General features: G+C 31.0%; 1 long non-coding RNA gene across 1 annotated transcript; it reads left to right on the forward strand.

Annotated features, from left to right (window-relative positions):
• The first annotated feature begins 1,330 nt into the window (after window positions 1-1,330).
• On the forward strand, window positions 1,331-7,893 carry LOC143046128 (uncharacterized). The gene is made up of 2 exons (XR_012969074.1): window positions 1,331-2,468; window positions 2,790-7,893. It is a non-coding gene; the product is annotated as an uncharacterized LOC143046128 (long non-coding RNA).
• Window positions 7,894-15,851: the final 7,958 nt, after the last annotated feature.

Consider the following 15,851-nt stretch of genomic DNA (forward strand, 5'->3'; position numbering starts at 1 on the left):
AGACACGGTTTCCTCCGCCTCATTTTTAGACTTATATCTCGAATTTGACTTACACAGTCATCTCAGTACCAGAATCTATGAAAAACGAGACGATTTTAATTTTGAAATTATAAATTTCCCCCACTTTCTGCTATACCAACTTCACCAGCATATAGGATATGTATTTCCCAACTTATTCGATATTCAAGAGCATGCAGCTCCTACTCAGACTTTGTAAAACGTCATCAGTGTCTGAGTAGAAAACTGATGAACAAGGGGTATGTCAAAGAACGTCTCGTCCTTTTTCTAAAAAAAGTTCATCGGAAGGTATCAAGACCTTGTTGATAAATATTCCGTATCAACTTGCACTACATGATGGTCTTGATGTATAGATTCAGCGTACTGATGTTGTTTAATATTTCAACAACGTGTTTCATTGTTTTTCATTTGTCTTTTTTTCTATTATTAGTATTACTTTTACTGTTGGATCGTTTAACGTTGCTCGGTACTTATACATCCCGTCCATGTGTTTGTATTGTCTTTCATTTTTTGGTGGTGTGTTTTGTATATGCGACTATTTGTATTTCTTTGCTTCTTTTAACGTGACTCTGTACTTAAAAAGATCTCGTCAGTATGATATTGTTCTATTTTATGTCATTATGATATATTTCTATATCAGTATAATCCTGGTACCTTTTTTTTCTATTATGAATTACAAAATACGTTGAACCACAAATGTCAAAATCATTCAATCGCGTAGTGGAATTAACTATTTGTGGATTCTTATAAATTCTATATAACTTTTGGCCTATTTTAAATCTCGGTCTATTTCTGAAATTTATTCTTACATGCTTCTGATTTTTTAACCCCGTATGCTAACATTGCCTTTGTAAATTTTAAAATTGTTTGTATGTACATTGATCAACAAATATATGTGACCTATAAAATTTTTGACGTCAGACACGCAAATCAATGAATGTGTTTGTAGATAAATGTTTTTGTGTTCTGTTAAATTGTTCCTTTTAAAATTGTTACACGATGATGACTTCTGTACCCACATTTTGACTATTTTATTTATTGTGTCTGTTTAACTAACGCATCATTGTAAATATAACGGAATTTGATGGGACTGTCATCACTGTGATAGGGTTAGCGCTATAAAACCAGGTTTGATCCACCATTTTCTACATTTGAAAATGCCTGTACCAAGTCAGGAATATGACAGTTCTTGTCCATTTGTTTTTTATGTGTTTAATTATTTGACTTTGCCATGTGATTATGGACTTTCCGAATTGATTTTCATCTAAGTTCAGTATTTTTGTGATTTTACTTTTTTCAAATGCATATAATGGAATTTAAGTTAATAGACTTAAATTCAGTTATCGCCGGGGCCACTCACGGATTGTGTTTCATGTTTTAGATTTACCCAACATGAGTGACGTTATATTCTGTGACGTCATTTAGTCCTTTTTAGAATTACATCGCAGCAAGCAAGCTGTTTAAATTTCGTAAGCGGTAAACTTGAAAATTGAAATTGTAAAGTAGACTAGTGTTAGAATTTGTATGGTTATAACCTGCCTCGTGCTTCTAATGTTTATTAGAAGTAATTTTAGCATTTAGAGTTCGTTTTATCGATCGTCATTTTTTGACCATATTTCATCGCCACGTGGAGAGCACATGCAAAGACTCAATGAGAAATTGGTCCCATGAATGGATTATTCGTTTTCATTTTTATAATTATTTATTTTTTACAAGTGTGAGTAATTAGATGCAACATTGTTCTAAGATTTGCAGATTATAATAATGTTTACCCTGCGTCATTGTATCATGATATATTTATATCGTGACGACGAGTTTAATTTGTTTTTATTTTAAATTTTTTTATATATTACTTTTTCCCCATATATTATACTATTGAAATTGAGTATTGACAGATCGTCTAGTGCCTATGGGTAAGCCTAACAAATTGTATTTGCGCTGTAACAGATCATGCAGGTTAGTAACGTATCTTTCATGATTATGAGTTGTGGGGCAGGTGTTATTTAATGAAATCCCGAAAACTTACGAATTAAAAGTAAATTTTCCATAAGGGGGTATACATCGGTAATTGTGTATCTAGATCTTTCGTAGCCATATACAGCAAATATTTCATGAAAGGATATGAACGTAAAAGGGACGTACTCTTTGGGGCGAATGACCTGGGTTCGTAACCGGAAGTTCAACTTTCGATACAAATAAACAAAAATCTTGGAAATCTTGAACAGAGACCATACCCGGAGTTAAGAAGCAGTAGCAAAAAGAAATCATTGCTAAATGTTAGCTTGCTGGTGGATTTAAGCAAACATTATCATTATCTGTGTATATCCGGCTATAAATTTTGCGTGTACCTACACATTTGTGTACTAAAAACTGTCAAGAGTCGTTCACCACAGTGACATGTATACATTTTTTAGTTGCTACTACTCTCTAGCCTAGACTAGGTCGATATGGTACGAATAGTTCCGTTAAATCAAGAATTTAGCCATATGTCAACAGGCCACAGCTTGAATTATTGTTGTAATAACTCAATTATATAAAAATATTACTATCAACTGACTATGGATTTAAGTTTAATAAATATATAAATCTGTAAATATACTAATTTTGAATTATTATTTTTTTAAATTATTTGTAACTATTATCGACACAACTACATGTATGAGTATACATAATTTTTTATTGTTATTGTTTCTTTGTACAGTCATTTGGTTTTGTTATGTCAATGCTATGTAGCATGGTGGAACTAATATTTACTTTTTGTTGAGTTGTAGCACAATGTTGGGAAGATCAGTTAGAGTCCTTGCTCGGCCACAGAACACGGCCAAGGGTTGTAACAGTTGGACAAGAGACTTAGACAACAAGGACACACCAGTTTTTACAGATTGGTCACCAGACTGGACTGGATTCACGACTCATCACGCCACTAACTCAACTCCTTTGGTCACATACCTTTGTACATTGGATCATCATCAGACGTTATTTATGCAAACCCCTAGAGCTCTGCATTAGTATGATCCAGTTGAGAATTTATCAGGTAATCGTCAGATTTACTAGTTAAAAGCAGTATTTACTTTTAAGTTAAACCCCCACATGTACAAAATGTACATGTGATTCCAACATATAACAAACATATTTATAAAGATTAAGACAACTTTTTCTAATCTTATGTGTTAGATTGAAAAGATTTGTGCAACGTTCATATCTCGTTTCTAAACTTAAAATCCATAAAAAATTGCTGAATGTGTTACTTTTACAAATTTATTGGCCATAACATGATGGGATGCCGCATCATGCTTTTGAAATAAAAAAAAAAAACATTCGTAAATATGAAGTTACAATTATATATAATTGTTATATAAATATATTACATGTGAAACTTTTAAATGTTGTTTGGTATATTATCACATTTTGAATGGAGGACGCTACCGATTTATATAAACTATAATTATAATATTTATCTTGTTTAATAATCTGAATATTAAAAATCAGATATGCATGTACGGCATGAATACAGATTTTGCAATAAAGTACCACAATTTAAAGGACAAAATTTATAGAAGTCTATATTTATTGAACTTTTCATTATTATTGATTTTTTATATATATATCTTAAGGGAAAAAAGGGGCCAAATGGTTTTATCTTGTAACCAACTTTTAAAATGAGACTATTACAAGTTTTGTGTAATTTAAATTTGTCGTCGCAGTTAAACGGATATATACATGTATGTACATGTATTATTAGCCAATCTAGTACAAACTAAGTAATTATTTACAGCTTGTTTTGCAGTCTGCTCCACCGTTAAAAATCTTTAGTATTGATGTGTCGACAGCAGCTTTAATTTATATATATACTAGAATGTATTGTAATCTTCATCCTGGGAGATTCTAGGAGTTGAGCAATTTATGAGTATCGTACGCTGTATGTTTAGGTGCCAGTTTGTTTTTTAGGCTGGAAGTTTATGAGGAACTTTTCATTTGCATAAAATCTTTGGCCCTACTGGTTGCTTGGCAACAGTTGATTCCAAATTATGGTTGTTATTTACTAATGAAAATTATAGTACAGGTTGAATTTCAGTTAGCATGAACGCTGGGACTATTTGAAATGTTATGCTTTTAAATTATGAGGGTATCTAGATGTTGTTAAGCACTTGTTTGTGTTTTGTTTTTTTTGTGTAACACGGGTCATCCTTTATAACTTTTGGATGTCCTAACAGGTAACTTTAATCATGTTTACTTTGCATAATCTAGGCCTTCTTGTGATATCCAAGTTCAAATCATCTAGTCCTTTAATGGAAATAAGTGTTTTTTTGGGCAACCTGGTTCAACCCAAGACGAGAGCGAGAACGAGTGGTTGCTGCTGTTATACTAAATGTTTGTTTCTGCTTACATGGATTTAGACTCTAGTATAGGGTTCTCATAGTCATTCTTTTAATTTGCGTTTGCCTGAGTTGATCCAGTTTTTCTTGCTTTGTATTTATGGGCGTTTACATTATAAGAATTTCCCTCTACATAGACATCTTACACATTCAGGTATTGACCATCCAATCTTTTATGGTAATACACTTTACAACGGACAAATGTCAGCTTTTACCTCAAAAACTAACAAAATATAAAAGCAACTTATATAAAGTAGGGATACTGTTGCCTGCATATATACAGCTTATTTTGGCTTCAATATTGATTCACTTGCACATTTTTGCATTGGACTAAAACTCCTTTATTTTTAAACCAGTTGCAGGTATGATAAGAGTTATGTTTCTCTAATATATTTTATGATGATATGATATTAAACCCCCATGACGGGATGGTGCTAGATATTTCGTATATTGAATACATAGTTTTTCGACCAGTTAAATTGAGGTCTGGAGCTGGCATGTTGGTAACTGTTAGTAGGCCGTTGTTGATTTATGTAATATCGTCATTTTCAATTTTTTGTTTTTTGTTTGATTTGTTACCTATTCTGATATTGGACTCTGACTTCTTTAAACTGTGTGAATTTTTCTATGCATATTGCTGTGCGTTTGTTTCTTCTTCATTTGGTTGAGATTTTAAAAACTTGTTTAACCCCTCGGCATTTTAGTATCTATTCCAAGTCTGGGGCCTCTGGCCTATGTAAGTTTGGTATGAACTTTTTTTTTTAGATTAGAGTTTAGTATGACATTCATTATCACTGACACTGATCTGGTCCAAATTTTCATTATGACTGAAGCCATTTCTGGTTTTTAGAGGGATTGCTTCCGATGCTTGGTCCAAACTGCAGATGTTTATCCTGCTATTACCCCAAGTGAATTTATTACTGTTATTTCAGACCTTTAGTAACCGTTTATTTGTAAGTTCCACACCACCCAGTACATACAGATGTATCAGACAGGACAGTCTTTCTTTTTTTTCATGAGTTCGGTTCTCTAGTTGATTTATTGAATACATTTCCTATCTCTTTATGAATTGTTAAGGTATTGCTTACTTGTACATTTTGCGTCTCTCTCAACAAAAATTGTGACATTACTAATTTACTAAGATTGGATATTTTTTTTAGTAATTTAATGATGTGTCAACTTGAAAATTGAGGTTTGAGTTTTTAAGAAGGTATTAAACACTCCAGGCCTTTACATTTACCACAACCAAAGTCATGCTGAAGTCTAGCAATATTTTCTTATCTTGTGTTGGTTATACTTGGTATGAATTCAGTGTATTTGAAGCTGTCCTTTCAATTGTTTGTGGACGATTATTAAAAGGGTTGGAGATCCAATACTGACACTTAATACAGGGTTTTACGGAGAATTATTATTTTTCTTGATTTATTATGCTTTAAATTGTATTCGTATTACTATGTAACATATACTTCCATGTAGCTATTTGCCGTACAAGAATTGTAGGAGATCCTATTAGATTTAATGTTTGATGTTTGAATAGTAGAATCCTCAATAGTAAGTATGTTTTTGTAGCAGACTGACATCCTCCAGATGGGGTTGACTTAGGTCTAGGCACGGAAATGAATTTTTGTGGTGGCAATTTTGTCGCATGTTAAAAGTTAACTCAGAATATATAATGAAACTATGAGGATCCAACATATTTTTTTAATAAACTTGTAGCAGGTAATGGCACAGGTAGTTCTAGAGTGGGTCTTTGCACAATGAGATGAAGAACATGATCAGATGGATTGTGAGATTCATCTTTCTTAAGTAAGGATGGTCTCAATTTGACCAATGCAAACATGGACGTGTGCTGCTATAGAATTTACAAGTATTTATTGCCTTTATAATTAGCTGTCAGGGTTGCTACATAAAATATTATGATTTTCGATCAGACCAGAAATTTTTCAACTGGATGTTTTTCACTTGTCACCCTTAACCTGCTTATGGAATGAATTCTTAAACATCTTTAATATTATTTGTTGATATACTATAATATACTATATTTTATGATATACAAATACAATCAACTATCTTATGGTTTGCTGTAGTTTTGGTAAGTATTTTTATCTGTGTAGGTAAATATGTTTTGAACAGTTGTTCACAAAACATCATCTAGATTATTTAATATATATATGTACCAAGTTGTACTTTAAATAAAAATATCTATCCAGCTATCGAGAATATTGATCATACATATGTACCAAGTTGTACGTTAAATAAAATATCTATCTATCTAAATTATTTAATATATATATGTACCAATTTGTACGTTAAATAAAATATCTATCTATCTATCTAGATTATTTAATATAGTACCAAGTTGTACGTTAAATAAAAATATCTATCTATCTATATATCTGTAGTTATCTCATATCTGGTTCACAGCTTTGCAGCGAACCGCCCTTTTTATGGCGGTTGACAGAGTCTCTGTTTTCCTCCGTCAATGTGGCAGAATTCGCTGCATAGAATCTTAATGTTAACTATGAAATTTTAGGTTTTTGGATAATACAGACTACACTTGTGTATCCCACGGTGTTTTCTAAATTTAAAGCACCAGTATATCCCACGGTGCATCTTTACATTTTCATATATATCTATCTATCTATCTATCTGGTTGCCATATTATCTTCGGGTAACCGACCATAGATCTATCTACATATACATATACATCTATGGTCTATCTATCTATATATATATTATATATTATATGAATCTATCATATTATGAATAAAAGCTGTGGCCAGATATCGCCAAACCATATATGTATTTTGTTTTAATGGCACCATCTGAGATAATGGAATTTAAGTTAATAGACTTAAATTCAGTTATCGCCGGGGCCACTCACGGATTGTGTTTCATGTTTTAGATTTACCCAACATGAGTGACGTTATATTCTGTGACGTCATTTAGTCCTTTTTAGAATTACATCGCAGCAAGCAAGCTGTTTAAATTTCGTAAGCGGTAAACTTGAAAACCCACCCTCCCACTCCTTTTTATTGTACAAGATACTGCTCTTTTGTATTTATTTTTTAGGTTTGTGTCGGTGACAGTGGTGATACAGATTTGACTGATGATGTTAACTTGTTTGCTGTTGAGAAAAGTGATTTTTATTTGAACTTTAAGCATCATAAATATATTCCCGTAAATGGCAGAATTCGCTGCATAGAATCTTAATGTTAACTATGAAATTTTAGGTTTTTGGATAATACAGACTACACTTGTGTATCCCACGGTGTTTTCTAAATTTAAAGCACCAGTATATCCCACGGTGCATCTTTACATTTTCATATATATCTATCTATCTATCTATCTGGTTGCCATATTATCTTCGGGTAACCGACCATAGATCTATCTACATATACATATACATCTATGGTCTATCTATCTATATATATATTATATATTATATGAATCTATCATATTATGAATAAAAGCTGTGGCCAGATATCGCCAAACCATATATGTATTTTGTTTTAATGGCACCATCTGAGATAACAAGCATATATCATTAAAATGCAAATGGTACAGGTCAATGACAATTAACATACACAATATCATTATCTATCATATTTCGTCATCAAACATCGATCGATTTAGCAGATTCAAGGAAAACGTAGTACAACGTGAAACAGTCTATTTTTAATTCTTCAATTAAAGGTGCCAACGCAGGATTGGGTTATTGCAGCACAGCAAACTTTCCCACTGTATACCAATTAGATGCACAAATCAGTTTGTGAATAATGAAACTGGAATACTTTGCGCAAACTCAACAATTCAATTAGTTTCACAATGACACACCTATGTTTGCATTTGGTATCATAAATATATTAGTTTAAATGATATCAGTACATTGAACTGTTCGTTTATATAGAAAAAGAGGCGTGCGAGTCTAGTTGAAATGGTTTTGTATAATCATATTATGGTGTAAAAAAAAAATATGATGCCGAATTGTATGTACAAAAGTCCGTATAAAAAGGTATTATTACTTTTTTCTACAAATAGTTTTGGATGTTATTACTAAGATCGTCCGTAAGTATTACCTTGTGATATGAAATTACAGAAAAAAACTACTAAAGGGAACCAGAGATGGTGAAGGTTAAGTTTGCTCCCCGAGAATAATAATCAACTAGTCTGTGTTGACAGTTGACATTTATATGATCATAATTATAAATTAATCAATTACAAAATTTTGATTTTTTTTAAATTCTTAGTACTAATGATTTTCTAAACAAGGAATAGATTAAATAATCCGTATTTGGCAAAAACAAAAAACGGTCGGAATGATTGATCATAAATGCTCTTCATCTTCGAACTTTATTTTACCTTTTCATAAACGTTATAAACGTTTTTATTGAAAAGTCACTGATGATTCTTTTGAATACAAACCCGTTGAAAAATCGTATAAACATTCACGACGGTTTTAACAAATATATGAAAAAAAAACAGGAAATGAATATATTCGAAAGACAAACATTAAAATTGAAATATTTTGGATTAACTTTTATATCGATTTTTCTAAGGCCGTATGGTCATGGTGACTTATAGTTGGTAATTTCTGTGTCATTTTGTCTCTTGTGAAGAGTTGTCTAGTTTGCAATCTTACCACATCTTCTTTTTTAATAATTACTCCATTACCAGAAACGCAGTGGCAATGTGTGAATGTAACTGTTTGAAAACCTTGGTTATATATCAAGCGGCTATTGATAATCAATGGGTTTCATTTCTAATTGACATTTAAGTATAGTATCCGCATAGAGTCTTCAAGATATATATTATATCACCACCAAACACTCCCTCCGATTTAGAACGTAAAAGTACCCCTACTCTGACACAAAATAGTGCTTTTGATGTCCTTGTTTAATTAAACTATCCAACAAATTTGCAAAGATGAAACTTTTGGTGAAGGAGAAATAATATATTTTTTTTTATATATTTATATTTTATATTTTACTTTTTACTTTATCTACTAATTTGCATTAAAAATTGAAGATTAATGCGCTCCACAATATACTAATTTAAGATTTTTAAAAACCAAGGAGTTATTTTTGAAGTACCTCTTTTTGAAGGTCAGTTTTTTTCTTAGAAGGCTTTAAATGTTTGTTGAAATTGGCACGCAGAATGCTGATACATGTGTAATTCAGGATAAACCTGATTTCTGTGAAGTTGAACTTAAGGTAAAATATTTAAAAAGCAGGAAAAATTGCAAAATTTGGTTGAACAGAAAGGGATATTTAATTGGTGAACTGACACCTATAAAAACCAAGAAAATTGATAATAAATGACAGTTTATTTGAAAAGCATTTTATCTTTTTGCGTAGATATATGTTTCAGACTGACTTAAAAGAACCAGTGTAGCAAGGTGGCATAATTATGATATACCCTTTCATGGAAGTTGTGTCAAAGAATAAGCGAAACAAAAATTTAGTGATGTTCAAAAACATGAGACAGGATAATTCGACTGATTGGTTTAGCGTGCTATGCACACAACTATTGATAACTTAAATTAAGGTAGATGTTTCATGTAGAATACTAATGACAATTGATTATGCAATTTGGAATCAAAAGAAATCACAAATATATAAAATCGGTTACCAAAAATCTTTTTTATGGGAAAGGGGGGAGTAGGAGGAGGTGTAGACTTTACACAAATCAGGACGAGGAAGCTTCACCCGATAGTTTTGTGTAATGGCATAACACAGAATAATACTTACTATTGACCTTAGTTATAACAATCAAAACTACTTAATCAATTCAAATGGGGAAAAATAAGTATGAGCATCTTTTTCAGACTTGTCACAGTTCACATTTGCAACACGATATTCATCTACACTATAGCAGCATTAAATAGACCCACCGAAATTTGGTTCACTGACCTTTTTTGTCGCGTAATAAATGAAAAGTTCACTATACTGATACATACTAATAAGTACCTCATTTTTTAACTAATCGCAGTTTGAGTTTTTGTAAAGTGTTTCAGTTTCATTGTTCACATTCTAATTTTGCATCTAATAAAAGTCGGACACATTGATCGTGTCTGTATTGTATGTGACAAACGAACACCTTGGCTTGTTTGCATTTGATATTTCTATTATTGGAATACAGGATCAATGATTGCTGTACTGAAATAACCCTATCCTGTTTTTGGCACCTATAATTGAAGATCATAAGTAGATCATTTTACGTTGTAGCAAGTGTTCACTGAATCTGCTAGATCGATGGTTGCTGATACAAGATGATGGATAATGAGATTGTGTGTGTTAATTGTCAATAATCTGTGCAATTTGTATTTCTATAATATATCCTGATTGTTATATGCAATTGAACAAAGTCTTAAGCAAACGACATTTCCATTAATATAATGGGATTTGATACGACTGTCATACAAGTGAGAGGTTTAGCTAGCTATAAAACCAGGTTCAATCCACCATTTTCTACATAAGAAAATGCCTGTACCAAGTCAGGAATATGACAGTTGTTATCCATTCGTTTGATATGTTTGAACTTTTGATTTTGCCATTTGATTGGGGACTTTCCTTTTTAAATTTTCCTTGGAGTTCAGTATTTTTGTGATTTTACTTTTTTCTAATGTTTTCCAGAAATTTCATGAGCTCGTATTGCTGTAAAGGGATTATAGATAATGAATATAAAATGTTCCCAGTAAAATATAAGAAATATCATTAAGGTCACAAAGCAAATGTTCTGATGATAAAGGTGTTAACACAGATGGTTTACGGGTGACAAAAACTCAATAAATACAACAGGGTTATAACACACGCATTATATCCGCTCGATTCAAAAACAGTTATATATATCCTAATAAAATATAACGAAGTTCAAGAGCGATTTAACTCTCTGAAAAAGTTGTTCAAAATATAGCTAATGCCATCTGGTGTTTGAAAACCTGAAATGTTTTAAATATCGCAACACATTATCAGAAATTCAATATATACATTATATCTCAAGTCAGCTTAAATATGATAGATTGGTGAGACCATCTTCCACCAGTACCATCAATCCATTGGCTGTACACACTACTAAAAAAAACAGGCTCAAAATTTGCTATGCGAGTTTCGTCTATGAATTTTCTTTTAATTTGGCATTTTATTTATTACCTTCTACATCAAATTAATGAACTGTGCTGTAATCAAACCGATTGCAATATAAATGATTTGGAAAAAAGTGCAGCTCCTTTCAAGAAACATAAATAGCAAACTTACAAATTTTATGTGTAAACTGTAATATATATCTGAAATACATTTATGTATAGATGTGGTTTAAACATAACTGAATTGCCCTTTTTCACTCAAAATCAAATAAAGTTCATTATGTATCTTTATAAGAAAGGTAAAAGATAACAAAGCAACTTCCAAATTCATAGGACTAACATAAAATGACAACGCCATGGCTAAAAAAAAACAAACAAATATAGAAACAACGTTTACAGTACACAAAAGACAACATAGAAAACTGAAGACTGAGCCAACAAAAACCAAACCAACATACAAGATTTTGGATATACTTTTAATTTTTTTTTTATAAAGATAAATGATATTTAATATTTACACCTTCATGCAAAATGAAAACACCAAAAGTTGTTTTGAAATCTGTGCTGGTAATTATCTAAATGTAAACATTATATTTAAACTTTTTTTATTTTCGTTTTCTTGAAAGTAGTTAAATAGAATATGATTTCGTGTTTTTAATAATATAATAACACCAGCAGTGTTAAAGTTTATCAAAAACTGAAATTAACATCAAGGTCTTAGGTTGAAAGTCTATGATCAGTGAAGTATTCTAACTTATGCGTAGGTGATAATATTAAGAAAACATAATGAATAGCAACATCAAGATGTGTCTGAAACTTCATTAATGTATGTTGTTGTCGTTATAGGTATTAAATACGACCTTGTCTATTTTGATTTTTTATTAATTGTCACGCACATATCATCAATATTTTAATGACCTACTTTATTACTTTATGTCACAAATCATTATTAAGAACAGCTCTAATATATATGTTCGAACATAAGTTAACAATGTTCTTCCTTATTCTGTGTTGTTCTACATTCTTTGTAGACACATTTCTCGTAGATCTAATCAAATGACATTATCATTGAAGTTAATTTATTAGAAATTATCAATTAAAACTGGTCTTTAAATGTATATAAAGGAGCGTTTTCAGACCCTTGTACAAAAACAGTCGACACACGATCTGTATCTTAATCAGATTGTAATCTCGCTACAATATATTTCATTAAAAAGAACATTTTTTGTTATTACAAAAAAAGCGTTACGAAAATCATCATTTAAATTTAATCTGTGACGTCATGTCTTACCAGGCAACAGATTTTTTTTTTTCATTTTTGAAATAATGTAAAGCAACATGTCATATGAAATCGGTAGTGACTTTATAAACCAAACGTAGCAAATAGTCTCCATTATTTCGAGCAAAAGTAAATTAATACTATATATATTTTAGGAATCATTGTGAGATAACAAATTATAAAAAAAAATAGAATCTAAAAGGTAGCAAAATACATGTATATGTATTTTTTTTTATCATATATGAAGCTATAATTTTCATGAAATTTGCCATATGTACTGGTAGGCAGGTCGACAACAAACACCAAATAAAGGAAGATAAAAAATTTTCATTTCAAAAATATTTCAATAAGGACAAAACATTACAACTTTAAGACCTAGAAATTATTTTACAGCACGTAGTGAAGTACAATGTTATAGTTAGAGACCCTGTTCTGCAGGCTTACATTTTTTATTATTTTTCCATTTACAACCAATCAGCCTATTTAGTTTTACATGTTATCTTCTGAAAATCAGTACTTGTCAGACCTGCCGTAGTGCACCATAGGGAAATGCCTGTGCCAGGTCAAGAATATAACAGTTGTTTTTCATTTGTTTTGGTGTGCTTGAACTTTTGATTTGTTTATTAGTTGAAAATCATCTGAAGTGCCAACACATAAAAACCACATTAAAACCAAAAACAAGCAAACAGACGGACAAACAAATTAACAAACAAACAAACACAATACAAAACACTCTGCAAAGGTGAAATTTCGTCCAATACCGTCAAATGCATGTCGATCAAATAATGAAAATGTTTTGCTGTTCTTTGTCTAAAAAAAAACAATAAAGTAAATTCACTTATCTGTACAATATTTGTTGTTCAGTTTGGTAAACAATATTGACCTTTTTCAAGTTTAGTAACAAACAAAGTTTCATACCTTGAAAACTTGAAGAATTTGACTTACCAATGATTGAAGATATTATTTGCTTTTAAATTATATGTTTTAACTAAATAAAACACTGAAGACAAAAAATCGTCTTGGGGTTAAAGCTGATAAATTTATAAAGTTTAAAAAAAATTATGTCTCCAATGACCGAAATATCCATTTGTTGCATTTCTTTGCTAAATTATCTATAAGATTCTACATATTATGTGTTAATGTTTTATTTAAATTGAAATTCGTGTGATGTTTAACTTTTAATCCAGGAATAAAACTTTTTAAAATAGTTGATGAGGACTAAAGTATCATAGATACAAATATTATGTATCTCAGTGTTCCTTGTTATACTGTCCAAATCATGAATCAATGGACAATTAACAAAAGTTTGAACCTGAGAAAATGCATTAAATAATCTCCGAGAATAGTCGATCGTTGTTATTTACCGACAATGAATTCTCGTTATATCAAAAAAGGATCGCGACTGGGTACTTCGAAAAAGTACGTGTCTGTTGCTCTGCATGCTTCATTCACAAAGTATCTAAAGATTTAAGACAGCGAAAACATTTCAATAGTTTCTGTCAACCAATTATTAGTAGAGACTAAAATTATGTAATTTCTAAATCGGTCGTTTTCCTCATAACTCAGTAGGAACCGTTTCTGTTTTAGGAGCACACTCCCTGTTAACAAAGTGTGTATAGTTTAAAGATGTACAAGGATAATTTATGCACTGAGCTATTTTACAATACACAAGTATATGACAGAGGGAATGTATGCTATTGTTGGGAAATGGGAAGTTGACAATTGTAAAGATAAAATCATCACGTTTTTTCTTCTTCTATAGATTCTAGTTTTAAGTAGACTAAATGTTGATAGACAACGCCTTACTATATTGCCTTAAGCTGGGTTTTTTATTCAAGCGTCACAATGAGTATTGTATGGACGGAACGTGCGTTTTGTATACAGAATTATACGTCAGATTTTTTAAGGATTTTTAATATCAAATAAAGGATCAAATTATGTAGCAGACCTTTCAGTTTTTGTTTTATCACTGGAATATATAAAGTCAAAATTCACTAATATGAATTAAGATTTATGTGTACACAAAAAAAACCTGAGCTCGTATGTTTATCAATTCAATACCCTTTGATTAACTTTTGTCTTTTGAACTGTCAGACCACAAAACTCGACTTATATTTTGTCGACCAGAAATAAGATATTGAGCTAAAAGTTCTTAAAGGGAAGTTTAGTTCATGGTGAAAAAAACGTATAAGTATAAACGTAAAGAATACGAAGAAATTTCTCTATCCTTTGAAATAGATAACATTTTATATTTTAAAATGTACAAATGAGATGCTATAATCTGCCGCTATTTGGAAAGCAGGAAAAAAAAATAAACCATTAATATCATAATTCCGATGTGCTTTCCGTGTGCATGACCAATTGACAAGTCTTGATTGATTTGGGGTTAAAAAATGATGGACACAATTGGTAGCGACATATAATATAAATCGCAAGGTATGTTTAAACATGAACTCTGATTAATTAAAAAAAAATTGCATTACTTCTTTTAAAAAATATCAAATCTACCAGGCTAATAATTTAAAAGCTGAGGCATAACTTTTTGGAATTTTTGGTTTTTAATACTGGTCAACTTCGTAGGCGAAACATACGTATAATTTGTATCAATGACGTACCTAAGTCATAAAGTCTTATTTTCATTACAACATTTTTTTAACTCCTTATTCACTCATTGCAAACGTTCTTGTTTCATCCGGATGTTTGGAAGGATTTACATTGTTCAATTTTAAGTTTTCGGTGCAGTTCATCGAAAGATACCACAACCTTGTTGATAAATATATAACAAGGTCGTAGTATCTTTCGATGAACTATACCGAAAACTTAAAATTGAACAATGTGAATCCTTCCAAACACCTGGATGAAACAAGAACGTTTGCAATGAGTATCAACTTCCCCAAAAATGCATGATAATCCTGAGATATATATTCTTGGTACTGACGTTGCATATCTTTTTAATTACATGGTGTAGCGTCTTTTATCTATGTTTTTGAATTATTACTTTTGAATATTTAGTAAGTTATTGGTACTATCCATTTGACGGGGATTGGTACTTATACATCCCGGATCATCCCGTTCATTTGTTATTGTGCTATGG

Source organism: Mytilus galloprovincialis, chromosome 9 (genome assembly GCF_965363235.1).
Source record: "Mytilus galloprovincialis chromosome 9, xbMytGall1.hap1.1, whole genome shotgun sequence".
NCBI classification, from domain to species: domain Eukaryota; kingdom Metazoa; phylum Mollusca; class Bivalvia; order Mytilida; family Mytilidae; genus Mytilus; species Mytilus galloprovincialis.